The sequence below is a fragment of the Patella vulgata genome, chromosome 5 (assembly GCF_932274485.2).
Source record: "Patella vulgata chromosome 5, xgPatVulg1.2, whole genome shotgun sequence".
NCBI lineage: Eukaryota > Metazoa > Mollusca > Gastropoda > Patellidae > Patella > Patella vulgata.
Window position 1 is genome coordinate 9,146,405 of NC_065883.2, and position 27,998 is coordinate 9,174,402.

General features: G+C 39.4%; 1 non-coding gene across 1 annotated transcript; it reads left to right on the forward strand.

The window, feature by feature from the left end:
- Positions 1-356: 356 nt before the first annotated feature.
- LOC126822460 (uncharacterized) lies at positions 357-27,994 on the forward strand. The gene is made up of 4 exons (XR_008788211.1): positions 357-389; positions 2,286-2,389; positions 26,719-26,802; positions 27,359-27,994. It is a non-coding gene; the product is annotated as an uncharacterized LOC126822460 (transcript).
- Positions 27,995-27,998: the final 4 nt, after the last annotated feature.

Below are 27,998 nucleotides of genomic sequence, written 5' to 3' on the forward strand. Positions count from 1 at the left end.
AAACTAGGTCATTTCGGGACTAACCTATGGTTCATTTTATTTCAATAATTCACTTGTGCGTAGGGGTCTTAAGCAGTGTCAGCAAAGCGGACGACCCCAAGAAAAGCCACGAGGTTGGACAGGCGACCCTACTCCTAGACACAACAACCGGGGAATCGAAACCACGCCAGTTGACTCAATGACAGACTTTATGATGCCATCCAACATCCCCTGAAAGTTAGAAATCAAGCTCTATTTATTTTGTTTGGTGGTTTTTTTTACAGAATAAAACTTTACATGCCTGTAGTCCTGATGTTGTTAAAGAATTAGATAAAAGTTACAATATAAACGATAATGAACTGTATTTGATGCCGTTCCACAATTTTAATATTGGTTCTGTTAAAAGCAAGGTAAGATCATAAAGTTATGAAGTATGTCAGGTGACCATTTCTAAAGTCAGTGAGTCATTTGGATTATTTCGGAACACTATTGATCTCAGAACCTTGTTTAAGGGATTGAGGAATCCCTAATGGTATTATCGAGACTATAATGGTTCATTTCCAATCAGTATTTACAAAGAAATGAATTGAAATGGGGTTTTACATCCTACTGCACTAATGAAGACTGGCATACGCCATACAGTGTGCTATGAGGGGAATTTTGCTTGGGCAGCGGCATTATGGCCTACTCTTATATATAATTGTCCCCCGCCTTTCGAAGAAAGCGGGGGACTATTAAAATGGGTTCGTCCGTCTGTCTGTCCGTCTGTCTGTCCGTCACACTTTTTGGGACACAATAACTCTCTTCCTAATTGAGCTAGAATGTTCAAACTTGGTGTATGTGTTTATTAGGTCAATGCCTTGATGGAGTTCGAAGATGAGCATTTTCCGCTTAGGGTAAGCAGAGATAAGCAATTTGATTGGTTGATGCTTTGGGACACGATAACTCTCTTCCTAATTGGGCTAGAATGTTCAAACTTGGTGTATGTGTTGATTAGGTCAATGCCTTGATGGAGTTCGAAGATGAGCATTTTCCGCTTAGGGTAAGCAGAGATAAGCAATTTGATTGGTTGATGCTTTGGGACACGATAACTTTTAATTGAGCTAGAATGTTCAAACTTGGTGTATGTGTTTATTAGGTCAATGCCTTGATGGAGTTCGAAGATGAGCATTTTCCGCTTAGGGTAAGCAGAGATAAGCAATTTGATTGGTTGATACTTTGGGACACGATAACTCTCTTCCTAATTGAGCTAGAATGTTCAAACTTGGTGTATGTGTTGATTAGGTCAATGCCTTGATGGAGTTCGAAGATGAGCATTTTCCGCTTAGGGTAAGCAGAGATAAGCAATTTGATTGGTTGATGCTTTGGGACACGATAACTTTAGTTCTAATTAAGTGAGATTGATGAAACTTGGTGTATAGATTTATTATATGAATACCTTAACTAAGTTCGATAATGAACATTTTTTGCTGAGGGTAAGCAGAGTAATAAGCAATTTGATTGGTAGAAACTTTGGAACACAATAACTCTCCTTCTAATTGAGGTAGAATGTTCAAACTTGGCATAGGTGTCTATTAGGTGAATGTTTAAACTTGATGTATATGTAGATGTTCATTAGGTGAATGTCTTGACTGAGTTCAATAATTAACATTTCGAGCTGAAGCTAAGCAGAGCTAATCGATTTCATTTGTCGATGGTTTGGGACAAGATAATCTTGATTCTATCTGATAGAGAGTGATGAAACTTAGTGAAAAAAATAAATGTGCGATTAATTAATATGTGTCATCTATTTATTTTGCAATTTCGGCGGGGGACATCAGCCTCACTGTTGGCTTGTTCTAACTGACAAGGGATCTTTTACGTGCACGCCAAGGTGTACACGGGACCTCAATTTTCCGTCTTATCCAAACGACTAAGACAACTGTCCTTATCAGGCCCTCTATCCTGGACCACCGACAAGGCGGGGAGAGAGAAATGGGGTTTAACGTCCACTCGACACATACTATGTCATTTCGGGACTAACATATGGTTTAATTTTATTTCAACAATTCGCTTGCGCATAGAGGTCGTTACCAGTGGGAAGAAACCGGAGGACAAGGAGAAAACGCAAGAAGTTGAACAGGCCACCCTACTCCTTGTCACATACAACCGGGGATTCGAAACCATGCCAGTTGACTCCACGACATCCACCCCCACCCCCACCCCCGACAAGAGGAAACCACGTCGGAAAATCCAGATGAACTTTCTCGGCCAATATGTTTCAGGTATTAAGTATGATTATCTAATTAACATATTGTGTGTTTCAGGCTTTAAGTATAAAAGAAATGTTTGGTAAACAGTTAATACAGTTACATGGTATGTCAGCAGATAAAGCTAAAGCTGTTATAGATAATTATCCTACCCCCTCACAGTAAGTATCAGATTAATTAGGACTGTTACAGATAATTATCATACCCCCTCACAGTAAGTATCAGATTAATTAAAGCTGTTATAGATAAGTATCCCCGCCTCTCCCCCCCACCCCCACAGTAAGTATCACATTAATTAAGGCTGTTACGGATAATTATCCTATCCCCTCACAGTAAGTATCACATTAATTAGGACTGTTACAGATAATTATCCTATCCCCTCACAGTAAGTATCACATTAATTAGGACTGTTACAGATAATTATCCTATCCCCTCACAGTAAGTATCACATTAATTAGGACTGTTACAGATAATTATCCTATCCCCTCACAGTAAGTATCACATTAATTAGGACTGTTACAGATAATTATCCTATCCCCTCATAGTAAGTATCACATTAATTAGGACTGTTACAGATAATTATCCTATCCCCTCATAGTAAGTATCACATTAATTAGGACTGACTATGAGAGACATTTTTTCCTGATATGGACCGAGTCTTTGTAAACAGATTTGATATTGAGTTAATGTTAAAGAAATTAATGCTAGATACACAAGATTAGATGATACCTGAATTACAGTGTATATTGTATAATATTTTATAGTTTAATGGAAGCCTATGATGGATGTATATGTACTAAAGATAAAGACGCCATGTTGTCTGGTATTAAATGTGGGAAAATAGTCAGGTAAATATATATATTTTAGTTGTGGTATTTTCTGTGTGTCTTGGGGGGGGGGGGGGGGGGGTATTACAGGTTCTGGTGCAATAGATCATAAGGTCTGTAATTGAGTCAAGTGGTGTGGTTTAGATCCCGTCCCCCGGTTTCCTCCCACTGCTAAAAATCCCTGTGCTCAAGCACATTATTGAAATAAAATTATACTATTGGTTAGTCCCGAAATGACCTAGTTTGTGTTAAGTGGATAATAAATCCAATTTCTCTCTCTCCATACTAATGATTCAGGCTAAAGCTTGTGTTCAATGTGCACATTTTCGAGTGGTTTCCGCTGATTACATGTAAACGGTTCCATTACATTTGCATTAACCCGAAAACACGTCAATGGAAAACGGTCGTAACTATTAAATATTATTTCCTCGATATAATTTAGTTCAATTTTATGTTCTGCCAGATCTGAAATGGTTACCATGGTAATGTTGGAGGCCGGACAACGCGAAAAAAATAATTTGTATAATTTATATTGTTTCTTTTCTTTTCAGAAATCTTGGAATTGCTCAAAGTCGACAGATTTCGTCATTGTATTGTTCACAAACCCTAACTTAATATTTAAAGCTACTATATATTGCACATTTGTTATGATTTATCTGCAAAAACATCAGCCTTCGGATGAGTAACTTCTTCCAACCAATGAACCATATTATCAAAAAGGCAAGGCACTGGACAGAGCCTTACCCTTTTCTCTCTGCCTGGTTAGTGATGGGTGACTGCCTGGGTACACCTGGTGAAGAAGGAGGGGCCATGACTCGCTTACCTAAATGTCACGTGTTGGATCCCGGTGTGGACCGAGAATGTTAATTTGCATTTTCATACGTGGCTCGTCTGCGAATATTAGTCTGGATTGGTTGTCACTGTCAGCATCTGAGAATAACTAGGTTATTGGCTAGATTATCCGGTCTTTTACATTACTATAAACAAAATCTAAGGGAGGTAACCCCCTAAAACAAGATCTCGACGGCTATGAAATTAATTTAAGAATTGCCATTTCTTTATGATAAATCTAAACAATATATTTTTACAATGTTTTATTATTTAACAGCAGGCAAGAAATGAGTTGAGATGAAACAAAAAAAGGTCAATGAACCATGACACACATGCATGGGAATAATGTTTGTATTCAGTTACACGTCCCACAATCTGATTAAAATACACATCTATATTTCGTTTCGTGTTTTTTTTTATAATTTCGAAGGCCGATACTACATGAAGATCTGACCAGTTGTAGTGGGAGGTCGAATCAGGGGTTATACTAGTGGCTTTTGACCTGTTAGGTCAGATATTTGTTAACCAATCAGGGTTCATGTTTCTACTAAGATACCGACAGTTCCGTGCATCGCACGTTAAGAACTGCAAGCTTTGAAGTTAAAACCCCGTGTGTTTTATGTAAACGTAAATTTCAATTTAATGACTTGTATGACCAGTCGCGGTTACACCTACAGATAAAACGAAACAAGTTAGAGATACATTATGGGAGATTAGTTAAAGAGCTGGCAATTTTCACTATAATAGTTAAAAACAAGATAATGTAAAAGGAATTTGCTGAAAATTCCAGTCAAATTGATCCACTATGAACCGAGATTTTAACGATTGAATATTGGGGCTAGCCTCGATCATCATTACTAAAGTCGGTAGGATAAAAAACATAGTCTCGTTTATCCATTTTTTGATTTAATTATGAATGGAATGTATGTATTGCATAATGTATGTTTAAGGACAGCTGCTGCCTTTAAATACATAGATGTACAGTAGCCGAGCCTTAGATTATCGATTTGTCTTCCCGCTAATTATTGACAGTGTAAAAAATTCACTTATCATTCTGTTTATTGGGGTGTTATAAAAAAGATTTACCGGCTGGGAGTTGCGGCGAGCTCCTGTAATCTAGCTACTTAGAGGCCTGGAATGGAGGACGGTTTGAGAATGGGATTCCTGCTCTCAGGTGTGCTATGTCGATCAGGTGTCCGCACTAAGCCAGGCATCAATATGGATTCAATGGGGGAGCCCGTAGTATCCAGGTTGTCTAAGGAGGGACGAACCGGCCCAGGGCAGAAATGCAGCAGGCAAAAGTCCCCGTGTCCGGCAGTAGTGGGATCGCACCTGTGAATAGGCATCTGTTAGTAGCCCGTTCAATATAGTCGAACCCATTCCTTTTTAAAACATCTTCCCAGCCATTTCACATTTTTACATCAACCCGGAGAAAATTGTTTTCAATATATTCAGATTTGACATCACGAATTCACTTCTACTTTTCAAGATCTCGTTGAATCAGTCAACCATAATATTATGACGTGTTAATTTATGCCGATTTGTAATAAAAGGGAGATAACTACAAATACGAGTTTTTCCGGTTTCAAATCACATTTGGTCTGGAATGGCGAACCCCTGCTTTAAATGGATTATAAGGTCTATCATTAACCCAAGTGGCGTGGTTTCGATCTCAGCTTGCACGTGGAAAGGACTCGTGGGTTATCTCTGGGCCCTCGAGTTTCATCCAACTGCTAAATATCCATACTCACACCTAAATTATTGAAATAAAATTAAACCATATGCTAGTCCCGAAAACGTCGAATTCGTGTCGAATGGACGTTGATCCCTATTCCAGTCAAAACACTGATATACGTAGTCGTCAATAGACAATCAACGTAAATCAATGAAAAATTCGACGACCTTTTTTTTTCTATTAACGTTTAGAGAAAAAATATAACTAACTTATTTCTATGAGATCCACACTGCCCGAAAAGTATTTTCTCGTCTTTTTCTTGTCCACTGCATAACCGAAAATATGCCCGAAGCTCTCTTATGATAGGTATGCCCGAAACAACAATATTGACAGAAAATAGATATTGCCCGGAAAACGGCAGAGGAAACGAGCCAAATGGAAAACTGCTAGGAAACAGTCAGTTGCCAGGGTGGATTTGCCCGTTATATATAATCAATACAATATACTATATATTGATCATATTGATTTCGATATATATACTATATTGATTATATTATATTGATTTCGGGCAATTTTCTCTTATGCCCCCCCCCCCCCCCGAATTACTTTGAGCTCCTACGCCTATGGTTATAAATATTATTTACCGGCTGGGAGTTGCGGCGAGCTCCTGTAATCTAGCTACTTAGAGGCCTGGAATGGAGGACGGTTTGAGAATGGGATTCCTGCTCTCAGGTGTGCTATGTCTATCAGGTGTCCGCACTAAGCCAGGCATCAATATGGATTCAATGGGGGAGCCCGTAGTATCCAGGTTGTCTAAGGAGGGACGAACCGGCCCAGGGCAGAAATGCAGCAGGCAAAAGTCCCCGTGTCCGGCAGTAGTGGGATCGCACCTGTGAATAGGCATCTGTTGGTAGCCCGTCCAATATAATCGAACCCATTCCTTTTTAACACATCTTCTCACCAATTTCACATGTTTTACATCAACCCAGCGGAAAATGTTTTCAATGTATTGAGATTTGACTCGTTGAATCAGTAAACCATATTATGACGTGTAATAAAAGGGGAGATAACTACAAATACGCGTGTTTCAGGATAACGATCACATTTGTTCTGGATTGGCGTTAACTCCTGCGTTAACTGGATTATTAAACCAAGTGGCGTGGTTTCGATCGCAGGAGTAGGGTCGCCTGTCTAACCTCGTGAGTTTTTCTCCGGGCACCGGGGTTCCATCCAACTGCTAAATATCCATACTCGCAGCAAATTATTGAAAGAAAATTGAACCATATGTTAGTTCCGAAAAAAACCTAGTTTGAGTCGAATGGACGTTAATCCCTATTCCCGTCAGGACACTGATATGCATCCTCGTCAATAGACAATCAACGTATATGGATTAATTTATCTTGATTTGCCGTTTGTAATTGTGTGTAATATTGCAACCCTGAGACCCTGAATAATAGACCCGTTATATTGGAATCATATGTTATACCTATACATTAACCGCCGAGTGTCTCGTTACCTCGTCCCTTAACGCGTTAACATAGCACGTATAGTGGCGGATCCTTGTTGGGACCCTTTGGCGCGGCCCCGCTAAATTATTGACAGTGTAAAAAATTCACTTATTATTTTGTTTATCGGGGTTTTATGAATAATATTTTATCAGCTGGGAGTTGCGGCTGGCTCATGTAATCCAGTTACTGAGAGTTAATTAGAGCGTCAATGTGTACGGGTGTGTCTAATGAGCAGTGAACAAAGCGATTTTTTTCATGTTGAATGGCTTCTAAACCTTCTGAAGCCATAGAAAGTGACTACTATCGGAATGTTAAAGATTGCACAGTGGATTCAATTCAGTTAGAGAGAGAGGGGGGTTTAAAAACCATACTACTAGAAAAAGAAAGCCACACCTACATGGGGATAGAATACAGATTCTTCAGACGATTCTCGAAAGTAGTAACCCTCACCGTATATGACTTTCCAGTCTCTTACTGGAGAGGGAGAGAGAGAGAGAGAATGGAGTTTAACGCCCACTCGACACAAACTAGGTCATTTCGGGACTAACATATGGTTTAATTTTATTTCAATAATTCGTATGCACGTAGGGGTCTTTAGCAGTGGGAGGAAATCGGAGGACCTGGAGAAAACCCACGCGGTTGGGCTCCCCTTGTCACGTACAACAGGGGCATAGAAACGACGCCAGTTGACTCAATGGCAGACCTTATGATACAGCGCGCACGTGCTAACCATTCAGTCATCCGACCCACCGCCCCTAGCTCTCCCGACAATCCAAATCTTAGTAGATACTTCAATTTTGATTGGCTAAGGACTAAAATCAATCTTATATTATCAAATCAAATTACTAAAATTTGGATTTTATCTTAGTTAAAATTTCGTGAAACAGGCCCATGTTTTTAAGAAATATGTAAATATTAGTTTTTTGTTAGTTTGGGTGATTTAGCTGACGAAATTGCAGGGGCGGATCCAGAGGGGGGTTTGGGGGTGGGGGGTCGAACATCCCCCTACTCAGCTACATAATTTTTTTTGTAAATCAACACTTTTTATGAGAAAAGTTTCTCGGCCGTGTGCTTTATCCTTTATCGTCAGTTGTGGGACAGGATGGGCACTCAAAGCACGAAATAATGATATAGACATTATGTGATATCACAATTAATGCTTTGCATCCATGAAATTGAATCACAATGTCATTGTATTAATTCATAATAAAAATTGACGTCAAACGAGGTGTTGAAAATTTCTCAGTTTAAAAAGCTCAATGTCTATGTATATACGCCAAAATGACGATAGAGACCAGGCGGGAGGAGGGGGGGGGGTACATTGTCTCAGGAACCTGGTAAACCCCCTCCTGCAAAAATTCCTGGATCCGCCCCTGAATTGAAAGTTATATTCGAGTACATACGATAGACAGAGCGGTCCCTAACCAAATACCCTGCGCGTCCGTCACTGAGCACAAACTGCTATGGTCAATAAAGATCTGTTCGCAGATAGAATCAGGTTTTAATATGCATTGTACAACCACGGCCGCTGATGTACTGTCATAACATATTTTTATTATTACTCTGTCGCGTAATGCATCTTTAAATTGTTTCATAACAGACTCGCATCTGTGTCGTAATAATAGTCTTGCGGTCGGAGCAGCTTCGTTTCATCGAAATATGTAAGTGAAGTTTATTAGTGTACTTAATCTTAACTAAAGTGGCTGGGAGTTGCGGCGAGCTCCTGTAATCTAGCTACTTAGAGGCCTGGAATGGAGGACGGTTTGGGAATGGGATTCCTGCTCTCAGGTGTGCTATGTCGATCAGGTGTCCGCACTAAGCCAGGCATCAATATGGATTCAATGGGGGATCCCGTAGTATCCAGGTTGTCTAAGGAGGGACGAACTGGCCCAGGGCAGAAATGCAGCAGGCAAAAGTCCCCGTGTCCGGCAGTAGTGGGATCGCACCTGTGAATAGGCATCTGTTAGTAGCCCGTTCAATATAATCGAACCCATTCCTTTTTAACGCATCTTCCCACCCATCCCACATTTTTACATCAACCCAGCCCAAATTGTTTTCAATGTATAATTCAGATTTGACTTCGCTAATTCACTTCGTGGCTTAAGATCTCGTTGAATCAATCGACCATATGGAATGTTAATTTATGCACGTTTGTAATACAAGGGAGATAACTAAAAATACGAGAGTTTCAGGTTTATCATTAACCTAGGTGGCGTGGTTTCGATCTCAGCTTGCACGTGGAAAGGACGCGTGAGTTATCTTCGGGCCCTTGAGTTTCATCCAACTGCTAAATATCCATACTCACACCTAAATTATTGAAATAAAATTAAACCATATGCTAATCCCGAAAACGTCTAGTTCGTGTCGAATGGACGTTGATCCCTATTCCAGTCAGAACACTGATATACATCCTCGTCAATAGACAATCAACGTAAATGGATTAATTTATCCTGATTTGCCGTTTGTAATTGTGTAATACTGCAACTCCAATATCACTACATACTACCCAATACTACAACATAATGGTGCCAAATGAGCATATTACTTGATATGTCTATTTTGCATCATTATGTTGTAGTATTGGGTAGTATGTGGTGGTATTGGGTAAATCGTCCCACCCTTTATCGACTGGGAGTTGCGGCTGGTTCATGTAATCCAGTTACTGGGAGTTAATTAGGCCGGCAAGCTGTACAGGCGTGTCAACAAAGCGATTTTATGTCATGTTGAATGGCTTCTAAACCTTCTCAAGCCATGGAAAGTGACTATTATCGTAATGTTAAAGATTGCACAGTGAATTAAATTCACTTATAATTCTGTTTTTAAGAAATATGCAAATATGTAGGGTTTTTTGTTGGTCTGGGTGATTTAGATGACGAAATTAAATGTTATATCGAGTCCACACATATGCACCACAAACCACCATTGACAGAGCGGTCCCTAACCAAATAGACAATCAACGTAAATGGATTAATTTATCCTGATTTGCCGTTTGTAATTGTGTAATACTGCAACCCTGTCTTGCGGTCGAAGGATGTAAGTGAAGTTTATTAGTGTATTTAATCTTAACTAAAGTGGCTGGGAGTTGCGGCGAGCTCCTGTAATCTAGCTACTTAGAGGCCTGGAATGGAGGACGGTTTGAGAATGGGATTCCTGCTCTCAGGTGTGCTATGTCGATCAGGTGTCCGCACTAAGCCAGGCATCAATATGGATTCAATGGGGGAGCCCGCAGTATCCAGGTTGTCTAAGGAGGGACGAACCGGCCCAGGGCAGAAATGCAGCAGGCTAAAGTCCCCGTGTCCGGCAGTAGTGGGATCGCACCTGTGAATAGGCATCTGTTAGTAGCCCGTTCAATATAATCGAACCCATTCCTTTTTAACACATCTTCCCACCAATTTCACATGTTTTACATCAACCCAGCGGAAAATGTTTTCAATGTATTGAGATTTGACTTCACAAATTCACTTTTCCGTTTCAAGATCTCGTTGAATCAGTCAACCATATTATGACGTGTAATAAAAGGGGAGATAACTACAAATACGCGTGTTTCAGGATAACGACCACATTTGTTCTGGTTTGGCTAACTCCTGCGTTAACTGGATTATTAAACCAAGTAGGGTCGCCTGTCTAACCTCGTGAGTTTTTCTCCGGGCACCGGGATTCCACCCAACTGCTAAATATCCATACTCGCAGCAAATTATTGAAAGAAAATTGAACCATATGTTAGTTCCGAAAAAAACCTAGTTTGAGTTGAATGGACGTTAATCCCTATTCCCGTCAGAACACTGATTAATTTATCCTGATTTGCCGTTTGTGATTGTGTGTAATATTGCAACCCTGAGACCCTGAATAATAGACCCGTTATATTGGAATCATATGTTATACCTATACATTAACCGCCGTGTGTCTCGTTACCTCATCCCTTAACGCGTTAACATAGCACGTATAGTGGCGGATCCTTGTTGGGACCCTTTGGCGCGGCCCCGCTAAATTATTGACAGTGTAAAAAATTCACTTATTATTTTGTTTATCGGGGTGTTATGAATAATATTTTATCAGCTGGGAGTTGCGGCTGGCTCATGTAATCCAGTTACTGAGAGTTAATTAGACCGTCAATGTGTACGGGTGTGTCTAATAAGCAGTGAACAAAGCGATTTTTTTCATATTGAATGGCTTCTAAACCTTCTGAAGCCATAGAAAGTGACTACTATCGGAATGTTAAAGATTGCACAGTGGATTCAATTCAGTTAGAGAGAGAGAGGGGGTTAAAAACCATACTACTAGAAAAAGAAAGCCACACCTACATGGGGATAGAATACAGATTCTTCAGACGATTCTCGAAAGTAGTAACCCTCACCGTATATGACTTTCCAGTCTCTTACTCAGACGACTATTTTCATAATATTATGACCGATATTGGGTACGTCAGATCCTTCAAAGACCAAAGACTGTCGGGCACTAGAGTTTACAAGAGAGTAAGAGAGGTGGAAATAGAAATCAAGACGAAGGAAATGAAAAATATTCCACAGAAAATAGTTCTGAAGACCCCTCACGGAGATGCCAGAGTCCGAGTCGTAACACCAGGCCAAGCTTCTCCATGCTTCCGATGCGAGAAGTTGGGCCACTCACGCAAGGAGTGCCCTCTTCGAGGCCCAGAAAGGGAAAAGAACAAACGGCCAGCACAACACCCAGTTCCAGAAGCAACAAAGCCAGTCGAGGACAGTAAAACAGTGATCGAAACAGTAACCCAGTCACCGCCAGTAACAGTCTCCGCCAATAGAACCAAAGGCACCGAAACGAAGGAGAGAAGAGGGAGGTAGAACAGCAGCAAAAGAAACAAGCTTCGAATTTATAAAAATAAATGAGAGCAGCTTTAACATCCAAGAATGCAGCTACCATCCCTCAACCTCAACACCTCTTGAGATCAGCTTCGATCCGAACATTGACAGTTTTATTGCTATCGACTAAAAAAAAAAAAATCCTTAATCAAACATAACACGTGATTGTCTGCGATATCACCTCGGTGGAAGCGGACGTAAAATACAACAAACTACTACTACCCAAGTGGCGTGAATGGTCAATTAGTACTCGTACTGATAACACCTAATGCACCAGAGCTCCAAAGCTATCGACTAAATTTATCTCAGATAAAGTAGCCTAGCTAAGACTCCAAAAAGACTTCTCAAATCCAGAAAGACTACTAGATACTACAAAGATCATCTAGTCCAAAAATAGATTTAAGGTTGTTTTTATTTTTATTTTTATACCTTCACAAGGTATAAGGTGTATTTTCTTTATATTTTGCATTCTTAATCTATCTTATTTTATTTTACTTTATTTTCTTTAATTTACTTTATTTTATTTTCCTTACCTCCTTCCTCAGTGCTTTATTGTTAGAATATTATTTTTTACCTTATTTCTATATATTAGATATAAGCTTATTTTCTTACATTCTCCTTCTATTTCATATTTTGTCCACTCCTAATCTAATCTATTTTTTGTTACTTATTTTTACCCCTTTTTCAACTCTATATACCACTTTATTTATTTATTTATTTATTTCTCTATTCTGTATCTATTTAATCATTTTACTTTTCTTTCTATCATCTACTAACAAAGAAGCTCAGTGTACAAGCCAATCAACTGATTGAACTCGTCACAAGCTTCTTAAAACAATAACAAGCTAATTTATTTCTATAGCTAACAAGCCTGATAACTGTTAAGTACACTCATACAAGCAATAGGAACCCATAGTTAATTAGTATTAATAACACTGATTGACTATCGCTTCTTTGTGGAAAGGGGTAACAACAGGTATATCAGCTTACGTCAATAATTAACGACAGAATACATCCTTAAAGGGACAATAAAACTCTTGCTGGCTTGAAAGCTCCAGAAAATAAATAATATCTCTATCTAAGTACAAGATGTTTAAGTGTCCTACCTGTTGTGTAAATTATCCATTACATCCTATTTTACTTGTCCAGAGGGTTCGAAAACATTTTTAAATCGAAGTTTCATTTGAAAAGGTTTACGTTAGACGTTTCAAACCATTATGTTGAATTTTTCAAAATTTTTAAATAAGGTGTGTTAAGATGAAATTTGTATCATCAATTAATTGAAATATTGTAAAATAGTACAATTTGTTGACCAGAATAAAGATTGGGACAAATTATTCAGTTACAACAAGAGTGGTATTGAGCCTTTAATCAAAACTGTTCAGTCCCTCCTTTTGTTTTCGATTGTATCTTTCGGCAGCATAAGAACGATGACAATCGACAGAGGCTAGCGCACCCATGTCCATGGCTGACGCTTTTTACAGCAACCCTGCGGCAAAAAGGAGAGAGGAACAGCCTCACGTCGTACTAGTGAGGCCACTAAACTTACGGTTTATTGGGGTGTTATAAATAATATTTACCGGCTGGGAGTTGCGGCGAGCTCCTGTAATCTAGCTACTTAGAGGCCTGGAATGGAGGACGGTTTGAGAATGGGATTCCTGCTCTCAGGTGTGCTATGTCGATCAGGGGCCGGTTGTTCAACTTTTAGTTAAATTTAACCATGTGGTTACGTTTAACCATGGGTTATATATTTAACTAATCGTTACATAACCTGTGGTTAAATTTGTGTTGTTCAACTACATTTAACGACGTTGTTATGTAACCATATGGTTAAAATTTAACCATTCGATAACCGTATGGTTAAAATTTAACCATTCAACTAGTATCCCATAATTCTCCTTACTAGCAACCAATTCAAGATGGATGACACTGCAGGGGGAGTGGGCAAAAGAAAAACCAATTGATATCCGCAAACAAATTTTTCTAATGTTTAAAGATGTTTAGCTGAATGGGAAATTAGTCTTCATGTGGTGTTTTTAGGCAGCACTGTCAATCTTTAATGACATGGTTGTGGTCTGCTAATCGAGACTGGAGAAGGGTAACTCTTGACAACAAAAATTGTTTCGCTTGTAAAGTTCCCCTCTTGTAAAATGTGGTAAGTTGTTTTTTTTAGCTTTTTAAAGTATTATTTGCAGACTTTTGACACTATTTTTATTAGTTCCTGTTCAGACAAAAGTTGTTCGAGGCTTACATCCACCAAAAAGCCCTGTAAAATTATGGTTGCTACGTGATGTCAATGAATGTAAACATAGATAATGTATTAATGAAGTGTCAATTTTGGCATTCCCTATTATGAATCGTATTTCAGCTGCCATAACCATATTTTCATCTTATTAAGTCCTTTCTTGTCACTAATGATTTTATTAATTAGGTGGTAGTCGGAATTAGATAAAAACTAGTAAAATTTGCTTAGTGATGCTGCCCCCCAAAAAAGGAACAAAATTGTGTAATATAGGCCTATAGACAGTGCCTAATTAGGATAGGCCTCCAAATAGTTTTAATTAATTTGTGACTAATTCTCTGTTTTATGTGTTTCGGGGATGTGTTTTCATATAAGATGTGCACAATGTCATTGATTTAGAGAAAGGACCCACTTGCATAAAAGCACATGGCAATGAATACTTGCGGCTTCACTTCTTTGGTTATTAGTTGCATTTTTTAGGTGAATGTCAAGACGATTACATAAATTGGTAAATGACTTTTTCTTCAAGCATGTATCAAGATGTTAACTCAGAAGGAATCTTTTTAACTTGAACTTATTAAAGGTGCCCCTGTATACATTCTTTTCGGGAGACGCTAGCCTGCTGGCTTGCTAGCCTGGAAGTCACGGGTTCGCTCCCGGTGTTGGCTAAGAAAGTTCATCATGATTTTTCAGCGTGTAGGACAGAGGACCTGGGAAGGTCCTGTGTACACATTGGCATGCACGTAAAAGATCCCTTGGCAGTTTGAATTCAATATCAGAGTAGGCCGTAGCGCTGCTGTCCGGGCAAAATTTCCCTCATAGCACACTGCATGGCGTATGCCTGTCTTTATTAGCGCAGTCGGGGCAGAACGGTAGGACGTTAAATGGTTTCATTTCATTTCCTTCTTTTTTCATGTTTAAAGTGGGAAATATGACCATGAGAACTTGTCTGACAGTCACCTTGACTGGTTTAACGACGGGTTAATCATTTAACGATGCCCTGCTAGGTGGGTTAAATATGGACCATTTTAACGATGACATAACCATGCGTTAAATTTAACGACACGATGAACAACAGACTTCTTCAGTCGTTAAATATAACGATGTCGTTAAATTATTTAACCACATCGTTAAATTTAACCACAAGTTGAACAACTGGGCCCAGGTGTCCGCACTAAGCCAGGCATCAATATGGATTTAATGGGGGAGCCCGTAGTATCCAGGTTGTCTAAGGAGGGACGAACCGGCCCAGGGCAGAAATGCAGCAGGCAAAAGTCCCCGTGTCCGGCAGTAGTGGGATCGCACCTGTGAATAGACATCTGTTAGTAGCCCGTTCAAAATAATCGAACCCATTCCTTTTTAACACATCTTCCCACCCATTTTACATTTTTACATCAACCCAGCCCAAATTGTTTTCAATGTATTCAGATTTGACTTCGCTAATTCACTTCGTGGCTTCAAGATCTCGTTGAATCAGTCTACCATATGGAATGTTAATTTATTCACGTTTGTAATAGCAGGGAGATAACTACAAATACGAGTGTTTCCGGTCTCAAATCACATTTGATCTGGAATGGCGAACCCCAGCTTTAAATGGATTATAAGGTCTATCATTAACCCAAGTGGCGTGGTTTCGATCTCAGCTTGCACGTGGAAAGGACTCGTGGGTTATCTCTGGGCCCTCGAGTTTCATCCAACTGCTAAATATCCATACTCACACCTAAATTATTGAAATAAAATTAAACCATATGCTAGTCCCGAAAACGTCGAATTCGTGTGGAATGGACGTTGATCCCTATTCCAGTCAAAACACTGATATACGTAGTCGTCAATAGACAATCAACGTAAATTGATTATTTTATCCTGATTTGCCGTTTGTAATTGTGTAATACTGCAACCCTGTCTTGCGGTCGAAGGATGTAAGTGAAGTTTATTAGTGTATTTAATCTTTACTGAAGCGGCTGGGAGTTGCGGCGGGCTCCTGTAATCTAGCTACTTAGAGGCCTGGAATGGAGGACGGTTTGAGAATGGGATTCCTGCTCTCAGGTGTGCTATGTCGATCAGGTGTCCGCACTAAGCCAAGCATCAATATGGATTCAATGGGGGAGCCCGTAGTATCCAGGTTGTCTAAGGAGGGACGAACCGGCCCAGGGCAGAAATGCAGCAGGCAAAAGTCCCCGTGTCCGGCAGTAGTGGGATCGCACCTGTGAATAGGCATCTGTTAGTAGCCCGTTCAATATAATCGAACCCATTCCTTTTTAACACATCTTCCCACCAATTTCACATATTTACATCAACCCAGCGCAAATTGTTTTCAATGTATTCAGATTTGACTTCACAAATTCCCTTCTCCGTATCAAGATCTCGTTGAATCAGTCAACCATATTATGACGTGTAATAAAAGGGGAGATAACTACAAATACGCGTGTTTCAGGTAAAGAACCACTTTATTATATGACAGTCGTGGAAAACATGATTAATTAAGCAATACGAACATGATAGATGATCAGGGAAAAAACCGTGACCATTTCGGTGGTAGTAACCTTACACTATTACGGCTCTACAAAATCAATGCTGATGATGAAAAAAACAAAACGTTTGATGCCAGCTACGCTCAGCGACATTGTCTTTGTTTAAATCTCAATTCCCTAACTCAAAATCGCCATTACGGGCCTGCTATTACATTGTGTATACCGGTTAAAAGAAGTCCTTATAATCTCACTTAACTTTAAGGTACCTCCCATAGGTCACTTAAAGTTAAGTGGATTTTTCTCACTTAAACTGGCCTTTGAATACCACTAAAAGTCCGAACACAAGTTAAGGCAGCTTAACTTTAAGGGAAAATTCGATACTTAACACTGCGTTTGAATACCACTTACCCTTAACTTACTGGAAGTTACGTATATTTGAGTGAAATCTAGTAGTTAAGTGACTATCCTTTGAATACGGACCCTGTTCGCAGATAGAATCATGTTTTGTACAACCACGGCCACTGATGAACTGTCATAAAAAATTTTATTATTACTTTGTCGCGTATGTGCTGCGGATGAGCATAAGCCGCGACACAATGTGAAAGTGCGACAAAATGTGAAAGTGCGACTAGATATCAAAATGTAAAGAAATGTGAGACAAAATGTAAGAATCTGACTGAGAGTGACGTACATTCGAAAAGTGCTGAGACAGTTGAAAATGATGACTCTTTTACCATAACATGTTCAAAACGGGTTGTAGATGTTCAAATAAATATGTAAATCATGAATTTGTTATTTTTGTCCCTTTTCAACTGATACACGGCCACTTTTCAACTGATACACGGTCACTGATACACGGCCACTTTTCAACTGATAAACGGCCTCTTTTCAAACGTGGCCGTGAAATGTGGCCGTGTATCGGTGTATACCCTCCCATTTTCATCAAAGAGTCGAGAAAAAGTATGGGTATAATCAGATTTGACATCTCAAATTCACTTATCCGTATCAAGATCTCGTTGAATCAGTCAACCATATTATGACGTGTAATAAAAGAGGAGATAACTACAAATACGCGTGTTTCAGGTTAAGGACCACATTTGGTCTGGATTGACTAACTCTTGCGTTAAAAAATTCACTTATTATTCTGTTTATTGGGGTGTTATAAATAATATTTTATCGGCTGGGTGTTGCGGCTGGCACATGTAATCCAGTTAGTACTGAGAGTTAATTAGACCGTCAATGTGTACGGGCGTGTCTAATGAGCTGTCAACAAAGCGATTTTATGTCCTGTTGAATGGCTTCTAAACCTTCTCAAGCCATGGAAAGTGACTATTATCGTAATGTTAAAGATTGCACAGTGAATTAAATTCACTTATAATTCTGTTTTTAAGAAATATGTAGGGTCTTTTGTTGGTCTGGGTGATTTAGATGACGAAATTGAATGTTATAAATATATCGAGTCCACACATATGCGCCACAAACCACCATTGACAGAGCGGTCCCTAACCAAATACCCTGAGCTTCCGTCACTGAACACAAACTGCTATGGTCAATAAAGATCTGTTCGCAGATAGAATCATGTTTTAATATGCATTGTACAACCACGCCCGCTGATGTACTGTCATAATTTTTTTAATTATTACTCTGTCGCGTAATGCATCTTTAAATTGTTTCACAACAGACTCGCATCTGTGTTGTAATAACAGTCTTGTGGTCCAACGATCTTCGTTTCATCGAAATATGTAAGTGAAGTTTATTAGTGTACTTAATCTTAACGGAAGTGGCTGGGAGTTGCGGCGAGCTCCTGTAATCTAGCTACTTAGAGGCCTGGAATGGAGGACGGTTTGAGAATGGGATTCCTACTCTCAGGTGTTCTATGTCGATCAGGTGTCCGCACTAAGCCAGGCATCAATATGGATTTAATGGGGGAGCCCGTAGTATCCAGGTTGTCTAAGGAGGGACGAAACGGCCCAGGGCAGAAATGCAGCAGGCAAAAGTCTCCGTGTCCGGCAGTAGTGGGATCGCACCTGTGAATAGGCATCTGTTAGTAGCCCGTTCAATATAATCGAACCCATTCCTTTTTTAACACATCTTTCCACCCATTTCACATTTTACATCAACCCAGCCCAAATTGTTTTCAATGTATTCAGATTTGACTTCGCTAATTCACTTCGTGGCTTCAAGATCTCGTTGAATCAATCGACCATATGGAATGTTAATTTATGCACGTTTGTAATACAAGGGAGATAACTAAACATGCGAGTGTTTCAGGAATCAGATCACATTTGGTATGGGATGGCGTGCGTTAATTGGATTATAAGGTCTATCATTAACCCAAGTGGCGTGGTTTCGATCTCAGCTTGCACGTCGAAAGGACGCGTTGGTTATCTCCGGGCCCTCGAGTTTCATCCAACTGCTAAATATCCATACTCACAACCAAATTATTGAAATAAAATTAAACCATATGCTAGTCCCGAAAACGTCTAGTTCGTGTCGAATGGACGTTGATCCCTATTCCAGTCAGAACACTGATATACGTCCTCGTCAATAGACAATCAACGTAATACTATCTCTAAGTACAAGATGTTTAAGTGTCCTACCTGTTGTGTAAATTATCCATTACATCCTATTTTACTTGTCCAGAGGGTTCGAAAATATTTTTAAATCGAAGTTTCATTTGAAAAGGTTTACGTTAGACGTTTCAAACCATTATGTTGAATTTTTCAAAATTTTTAAATAAAGTGTGTTAAGATGAAATTTGTATCATCAATTAATTGAAATATTGTAAAATAGTACAATTTGTTGACCAGAATAAAGATTGGGACATATTATTCAGTTACAACAAGAGTGGTATTGAGCCTTTAATCCATACTGTTCAGTCCCTCCTTTTGTTTTCAATTGTATCTTTCGGCAGCATAAGAACGATGACAATCGACAGAGGCTAGCGCACCCATGTCCATGGCTGACGCTTTTTACAGCAGCCCTGCACCGAAGTTCTTTCCTGCGGCAAAAAGGAGAGAGGAACAGCCTCACGTCGTACTAGTGAGGCCACTGGAAGGCAAGTCCTTTCAAGGAGCCAAACTTACGGTTTATTGGGGTGTTATAAATAATATTTACCGGCTGGGAGTTGCGGCGAGCTCCTGTAATCTAGCTACTTAGAGGCCTGGAATGGAGGACGGTTTGAGAATGGGATTCCTGCTCTCAGGTGTGCTATGTCGATCAGGTGTCCGCACTAAGCCAGGCATCAATATGGATTCAATGGGGGAGCCCGTAGTATCCAGGTTGTCTAAGGAGGGACGAACCGGCCCAGGGCAGAAATGCAGCAGGCAAAAGTCCCCGTGTCCGGCAGTAGTGGGATCGCACCTGTGAATAGGCATCTGTTAGTAGCCCGTTCAATATAATCGAACCCATTCCTTTTTAACGCATCTTCCCACCCATCCCACATTTTTACATCAACCCAGCCCAAATTCTTTTCAATGTATTCAGATTTGACTTTGCTAATTCACTTCGTGGCTTCAAGATCTCGTTGAATCAATCGACCATATGGAATGTTAATTTATGCACGTTTGTAATACAAGGGAGATAACTAAAAATACGAGAGTTTCAGGTATCCGACCACATTAACCCAAATGGCGTGGTTTCGATCTCAGCTTGCACGTGGAAAGGACGCGTGGGTTATCTCCGGGCCCTTGAGTTTCTTCCAACTGCTAAATATCCATACTCATAACCAAATTATTGAAATAAAATTAAACCATATGCTAGTCCCGAAAACGTCTAGTTGGTGTCGAATGGACGTTGATACCTATTCCAGTCAAAACACTGATATACGTCCTCGTCAATAGACAATCAACGTAAATGGATTAATTTATCCTGATTTGCCGTTTGTAATTGTGTAATACTGCAACGCTGTCTTGCGGTCGAAGGATGTAAGTGAAGTTTATTAGAGTATTTAATCTTTACTGAAGCGGCTGGGAGTTGCGGCGGGCTCCTGTAATCTAGCTACTTAGAGGCCTGGAATGGAGGACGGTTTGAGAATGGGATTCCTGCTCTCAGGTGTGCTATGTCGATCAGGTGTCCGCAGTAAGCCAGGCATCAATATGGATTCAATGGGGGAGCCCGTAGTATCCAGGTTGTCTAAGGAGGGACGAACCGGCCCAGGGCAGAAATGCAGCAGACAAAAGTCCCCGTGTCCGGCAGTAGTGGGATCGCACCTGTGAATAGGCATCTGTTAGTAGCCCGTTCAATATAATCGAACCCATTCCTTTTTAACACATCTTCACATTTTTACCAGCGGAAAATGTTTTCAATGTATTGAGATTTGACTTCACAAATTCACTTTTCCGTTTCAAGATCTCGTTGAATCAGTCAACCATATTATGACGTGTAATAAAAGGGGAGATAACTACAAATACGCGTGTTTCAGGATAACGACCACATTTGTTCTGGATTGGCTAACTCCTGCGCTAACTGGATTATTAAACCAAGTGGCGTAGTTTCGATCGCAGCTTGTACGTGGAAAGGAGTAGGGTCGCCTGTCTAACCTCGTGAGTTTTCTCCGGGCACCGGGGTTCCACCCAACTGCTAAATATCCATACTCGCAGCAAATTATTGAAAGAAAATTGAACCATATGTTAGTTCCGAAAAAAAACCTAGTTTGAGTCGAATGGACGTTAATCCCTATTCCCGTCAGAACACTGATATACATCCTCGTCAACATAAATGGATTAATTTATCCTGATTTGCCGTTTGTGATTGTGTGTAATATTGCAACCCTGAGACCCTGAATAATAGACCCGTTATATTGGAATCATATGTTATACCTATACATTAACCGCCGAGTGTCTCGTTACCTCATCCCTTAACGCGTTAACATAGCACGTATAGTGGCGGATCCTTGTAGGGACCCTTTGGCGTGGCCCCGCTAAATTATTGACAGTGTAAAAAATTCACTTATTATTTTGTTTATCGGGGTGTTATGAATAATATTTTATCAGCTGGGAGTTGCGGCTGGCTCATGTAATCCAGTTACTGAGAGTTAATTAGACCGTCAATGTGGTGTGTCTAATGAGCAGTGAACAAAGCGATTTTTTTCATATTGAATGGCTTCTAAACCTTCTGAAGCCATAGAAAGTGACTACTATCGGAATGTTAAAGATTGCACAGTGGATTCAATTCAGTTAGAGAGAGAGAGGGGTTTGAAAACCATACTACTAGAAAAAGAAAGCCACACCTACATGGGGATAGAATACAGATTCTTCAGACGATTCTCGAAAGTAGTAACCCTCACCGTATATGACTTTCCAGTCTCTTACTCAGACAAATATTTTCATAATATTATGACCGATATTGGGTACGTCAGATCCTTCAAAGACCAAAGACTGCCGGGCACTAGAGTTTACAAGAGAGTAAGAGAGGTGGAAATAGAAATCAAGACGGAGGAAATGAAAAATATTCCACAGATAATAGTTCTGAAGACCCCTCACGGAGATGCCAGAGTCCGAGTCGTAACACCAGGCCAAGCTTCTCCATGCTTCCGATGCGAGAAGTTGGGCCACTCACGCAAGGAGTGCCCTCTTCGAGGCCCAGAAAGGGAAAAGAACAAACGGCCAGCACAACACCCAGTTCCAGAAGCAACAAAGCCAGTCGAGGACAGTAAAACAGTGATCGAAACAGTAACCCAGTCACCGCCAGTAACACAGTCTCCGCCAATAGAACCAAAGGCACCGAAACGAAGGAGAGAAGAGGGAGGTAGAACATCAGCAAAAGAAACAAGCTTCGAATTTACAAAGCCAAGACCACCTGCAATAAAAATAAATGAGAGCAGCTTTAACATCCAAGAATGCAGCTACCATCCCTCAACCTCAACACCTCTTGAGATCAGCTTCGATCCGAACATTGACAGTTTTATTGCTATCGACTAAAAAAAAAAAAAAAAAATCCTTAATCAAACATAACACGTGATTGTCTGCGATATCACCTCGGTGGAAGCGGACGTAAAATACAACAAACTACTACTACCCAAGTGGCGTGAATGGTCAATTAGTACTCGTACTGATAACCCCTAATGCACCAGAGCTCCAAAGCTATCGACTAAATTTATCTCAGATAAAGTAGCCTAGCTAAGACTCCAAAAAGACTTCTCAAATCCAGAAGGACTACTAGATACTACAAAGATCATCTAGTCCAAAATAGATTTAAGGTTGTTTTTATTTTTATTTTTATACCTTCACCAGGTATATGGTTTATTTTCTTTATATTTTGCATTCTTAATCTATCTTATTTTATTTTACTTTATTTTCTTTAATTTACTTTATTTTCTTTTCCTTACCTCCTTCCTCAGTGCCTTATTGTTAGAATATTATTTTTACCTTATTTCTATATATTAGATATAAGCTTATTTTCTTAAATTCTCCTTCTATTTCATATTTTGTCCACTCCTAATCTAATCTATTTTTTATTACTTCTTCTTTTTACCCCTTTTTCAACTCTATATACCACTTTATTTATTTATTTATTTCTCTATTCTGTATCTATTTAATCATTTTACTTTTCTTTCTATCATCTACTAACAAAGAAGCTCAGTGTACAAGCCAATCAACTGATTGAACTCGTCACAAGCTTCTTAAAACAATAACAAGCTAATTTGTTTCTATAGCTAACAAGCCTGATAACTGTTTAATTACACTCATACAAGCAATAGGAACCCATAATTAATTAGTATTAATAACACTGGTTGACTAGCGCTTCTTTGTGGAAAGGGGTAACAACAGGTATATCAGCTTACGTCAATAATTAACGACAGAATACATCCTTAAAGGGACAATAACACTCTTGCTGGCTTGAAAGCTCCAGAAAATAAATAATATCTCTATCTAAGTACAAGATGTTTAAGTGTCCTACCTGTTGTGTAAATTATCCATTACATCCTATTTTACTTGTCCAGAGGGTTCTAAAATATTTTTAAATCGAAGTTTCATTTGAAAAGGTTTACGTTAGACGTTTCAAACCATTATGTTGAATTTTTCAAAATTTTTAAATAAGGTGTGTTAAGATGAAATTTGTATCATCAATTAATTGAAATATTGTAAAATAGTACAATTTGTTGACCAGAATAAAGATTGGGACATATTATTCAGTTACAACAAGAGTGGTATTGAGCCTTTAATCCATACTGTTCAGTCCCTCCTTTTGTTTTCAATTGTATCTTTCGGCAGCATAAGAACGATGACAATCGACAGAGGCTAGCGCACCCATGTCCATGGCTGACGCTTTTTATAGCAGCCCTGCACCGAAGTTCTTTCCTGCGGCAAAAAGGAGAGAGGAACAGCCTCACGTCGTACTAGTGAGGTCACTGGAAGGCAAGTCCTTTCAAGGAGCCAAACTTACGGTTTATTGGGGTGTTATAAATAATATTTACCGGCTGGGAGTTGCGGCGAGCTCCTGTAATCTAGCTACTTAGAGGCCTGGAATGGAGGACGGTTTGAGAATGGGATTCCTGCTCTCAGGTGTGCTATGTCGATCAGGTGTCCGCACTAAGCCAGGCATCAATATGGATTCAATGGGGGAGCCCGTAGTATCCAGGTTGTCTAAGGAGGGACGAACCGGCCCAGGGCAGAAATGCAGCAGGCAAAAGTCCCCGTGTCCGGCAAAAGTCCCCGTGTCCGGCAGTAGTGGGATCGCACCTGTGAATAGGCATGTGTTAGTAGCCCGTTCAATATAATCGAACCCGTTCCTTTTTAACACATCTTCCCAGCCATTTTACATTTTTACATCAACCCAGCCCAAATTGTTTTCAATGTATTCAGATTTGACTTCGCTAATTCACTTCGTGGCTTCAAGATCTCGTTGAATCAGTCTACCATATGGAATGTTAATTTATTCACTTTTGTAATAGCAGGGAGATAACTACAAATACGAGTGTTTCCGGTCTCAAATCACATTTGGTCTGGAATGGCGAACCCCTGCTTTAAATGGATTATAAGGTCTATCATTAACCCAAGTTTCGTGGTTTCGATCTCAGCTTGCACGTGGAAAGGACTCGTGGGTTATCTCTGGGCCCTCGAGTTTCATCCAACTGCTAAATATCCATACTCACACCTAAATTATTGAAATAAAATTAACCCATATGCTAGTCCCGAAAACGTCGAATTCGTGTCGAATGGACGTTGATCCCTATTCCAGTCAAAAGACTGATATACGTAGTCGTCAATAGACAATCAACGTAAATTGATTATTTTATCCTGATTTGCCGTTTGTAATTGTGTAATACTGCAACCCTGTCTTGCGGTCGAAGGATGTAAGTGAAGTTTATTAGTGTATTTAATCTTTACTGAAGCGGCTGGGAGTTGCGGCGGGCTCCTGTAATCTAGCTACTTAGAGGCCTGGAATGGAGGACGGTTTGAGAATGGGATTCCTGCTCTCAGGTGTGCTATGTCGATCAGGTGTCCGCACTAAGCCAGGCATCAATATGGATTCAATGGGGGAGCCCGTAGTATCCAGGTTGTCTAAGGAGGGACGAACCGGCCCAGGGCAGAAATGCAGCAGGCAAAAGTCCCCGTGTCCGGCAGTAGTGGGATCGCACCTGTGAATAGGCATCTGTTAGTAGCCCGTCCAAAATAATCGAACCCATTTCTTTTGAACACATCTTCCCACCCATTCCACATTTTCACATCAACCCAGCCCAAATTGTTTTCAATGTATTCAGATTTGACTTCGCTAATTCACTTCGTGGCTTCAAGATCTCGTTGAATCATATCATACCCGTCACAGTAAGTATCACATTAATTAAAGCTGTTACAGATAAATATCATACCCCTCACAGTAAGCATCACTGGAGTTGTGGACAGGCTGGGTGGGTGAAAATACTTATGGATGCGCAAACCAGATTGATATGGCCCTAGTCTTTTTAAACAGAGATTTGATATTGAGTTAAAGTAGCCAAGTCCGTAACTCAATATCATCCAAAATCTTCGACATTGAAAACACGATTTTTTTTGCAATTTAAATCAGCATTGGTATTGTGGTCTTACCTGGAAAAGATGGGCTTCTGATATCCAATATTTAAAACAAAATAAACATTTTACCATTGGTACACGAATCGTGTACCATAATTCGTTTCAGCGCCGTTTGTAACAAGGTGCTCAAAGAATGAGGGTTAGACATATTCCACAAGTCATGTCAAACGGTGATGCCATATTCTAATGTGGAGAGCATGCGCAATATATACTATCGGTGTTGACTGGAATAACCAGACGCTAGAAACTGTCTTTCGGCTAAGACTTCTGGCGTATTTCGCCGAACATAACTGATGACAATTATATGTGTTGCGACCCATTTGTGCCAATTTCTAGGCCCAAAACATTAGCGATTTAGCTCCTTTAATGTTAAAGAAATTAATGCTAGATACACAAGATTAGATGATACTTGGAATACAGTGTATAGTGTATAATGTTTTATAGTTTAATGGAAGCCTATAATAATGATATATATATTATATTTTATAGTTTAATGGATGCCTATAATAATGATATATATATTATATTTTATAGTTTAATGGATGCCTATAATAATGATATATATATTACATTTTATAGTTTAATGGATGCCTATAATAATGATATATATATTATATTTTATAGTTTAATGGATGCCTGTAATAATGATATATATATTATATTTTATAGTTTAATGGATGCCTATAATAATGATATATATATTATATTTTATAGTTTAATGGATGCCTGTAATAATGATATATATATTATATTTTATAGTTTAATGGAAGCCTGTAATAATGAAAGATAAATTATATTGTATAGTTTAATGGGGAGGGGGCGGCGAATGGTTAGTGCGTGCGCGTTGTATCATAAGGTCTGTCATTGAGTCAACTGGCATGGTTTCGATTCCCCGGTTGTACGTGAGAACCTGACATGGAGTAGGTAGCCTTCCAAACTCACGAGGTTTCTCCGGGTTCTCCGGTTTCCTCCCACTGATAACGCAAGTGTAGTGTTGAAATAAAATTTAACAATATGTTAGTCCCGAAATGTTCTAGTTTGTTTCGAGTGGATGTTAAACCCCATTTCTCTCTTTCTCTCTTTATAGTTTAATGGAAGCCTATGATAGATGTATAAGTACCAAAGATAAAGATGCGATGTTGTCTGGTATTAAATGTGGGAAGTTAGTTAGGTAAATAATATATATATATTTGTTGTGGTATTTTGTCTGTTGGGGCGGGGGTTGGCATTACAGATGATTTACATTACAGATTGGGGGGCAATAGATCATAAGGTCTGTAATTGAGTCAAGTGGTGTGTGGTTTAGATCCCGTCCTCCGGTATCCTCCCACTGCTAAAGATTCTTATGCTCAACCAAATTATTAAAATAAAATTATATCATAGGTTAGTCCCGAAATGACCTAGTTTATGTCAATTGGATGTTAAATCGAATTTCCCTTTCCATACTAATTCAGGCTAAGGACCTTTTTCCATGTGCAAATTTTCGCGTAATTTCTGCCGATTACATGGAAATAGTTCCATTACATTTCCATTAAACCGAAAACACGTAAATGGAAAACGGTCGTAACTATTAAATTTTATTTCCTCTATATAATTTAGTTCAAAATTTATGTTCTGCCGATCTGAAAAGGTTGTTATGATAATGTTGGAGGCAGGACCACCCCAAAAAGATAATTGCTATAATTTATATTATATTTGTATAATTTATATTGTTTCTTTTTTTTCAGAAATCTTGGAATTGCTCAAAGTCGACAGATTTCGTCATTGTATTGTTCACAAACTCTAACTTAATATTTAAAGCTACTATAGATTGCACATTGTTTCTCATTTGTCAGTAAAAACATTAGCCTTCGGATGAGTAACTTAGTCCTATCAATAAACCATATTATTAAAAGGGCAAGGCGACTGGACAGAGCCTTACCCTGGATGGCCTGCTCTAATACGGCTCCTACCTCACCCCTTTTCTCTCTGCCTGGTTAGTGATGGGTGACTGCCTGGGAACACCTGGTGAACAAGGAGGGGCCATGGCTCGCTTACCTAAATGTCACGTGGCTCGCCTGCGAATATTAGTCTGGATGGGTTGTCACTGTAGGCATCTGAGAACAACTAGGTTATTGGCTAGATTATCCGGTCTTTTACATTACTATAAACAAAATCTAAGGGGGGTAACTCCCTAAAACAAGATCTCGACGGCCATGAAATTAATTTAAGAATTGCCATTTCTTTATAATAAATCTAAACAATATATTTTTACAATGTTTTATTATTTAACAGCAGGCAAGAAATGAGTTGAGATGAAACAAAAAAAGGTCAATGAACCATGACACACATGCATGGGAATAATGTTTGTATTCAGTTACACGTCCC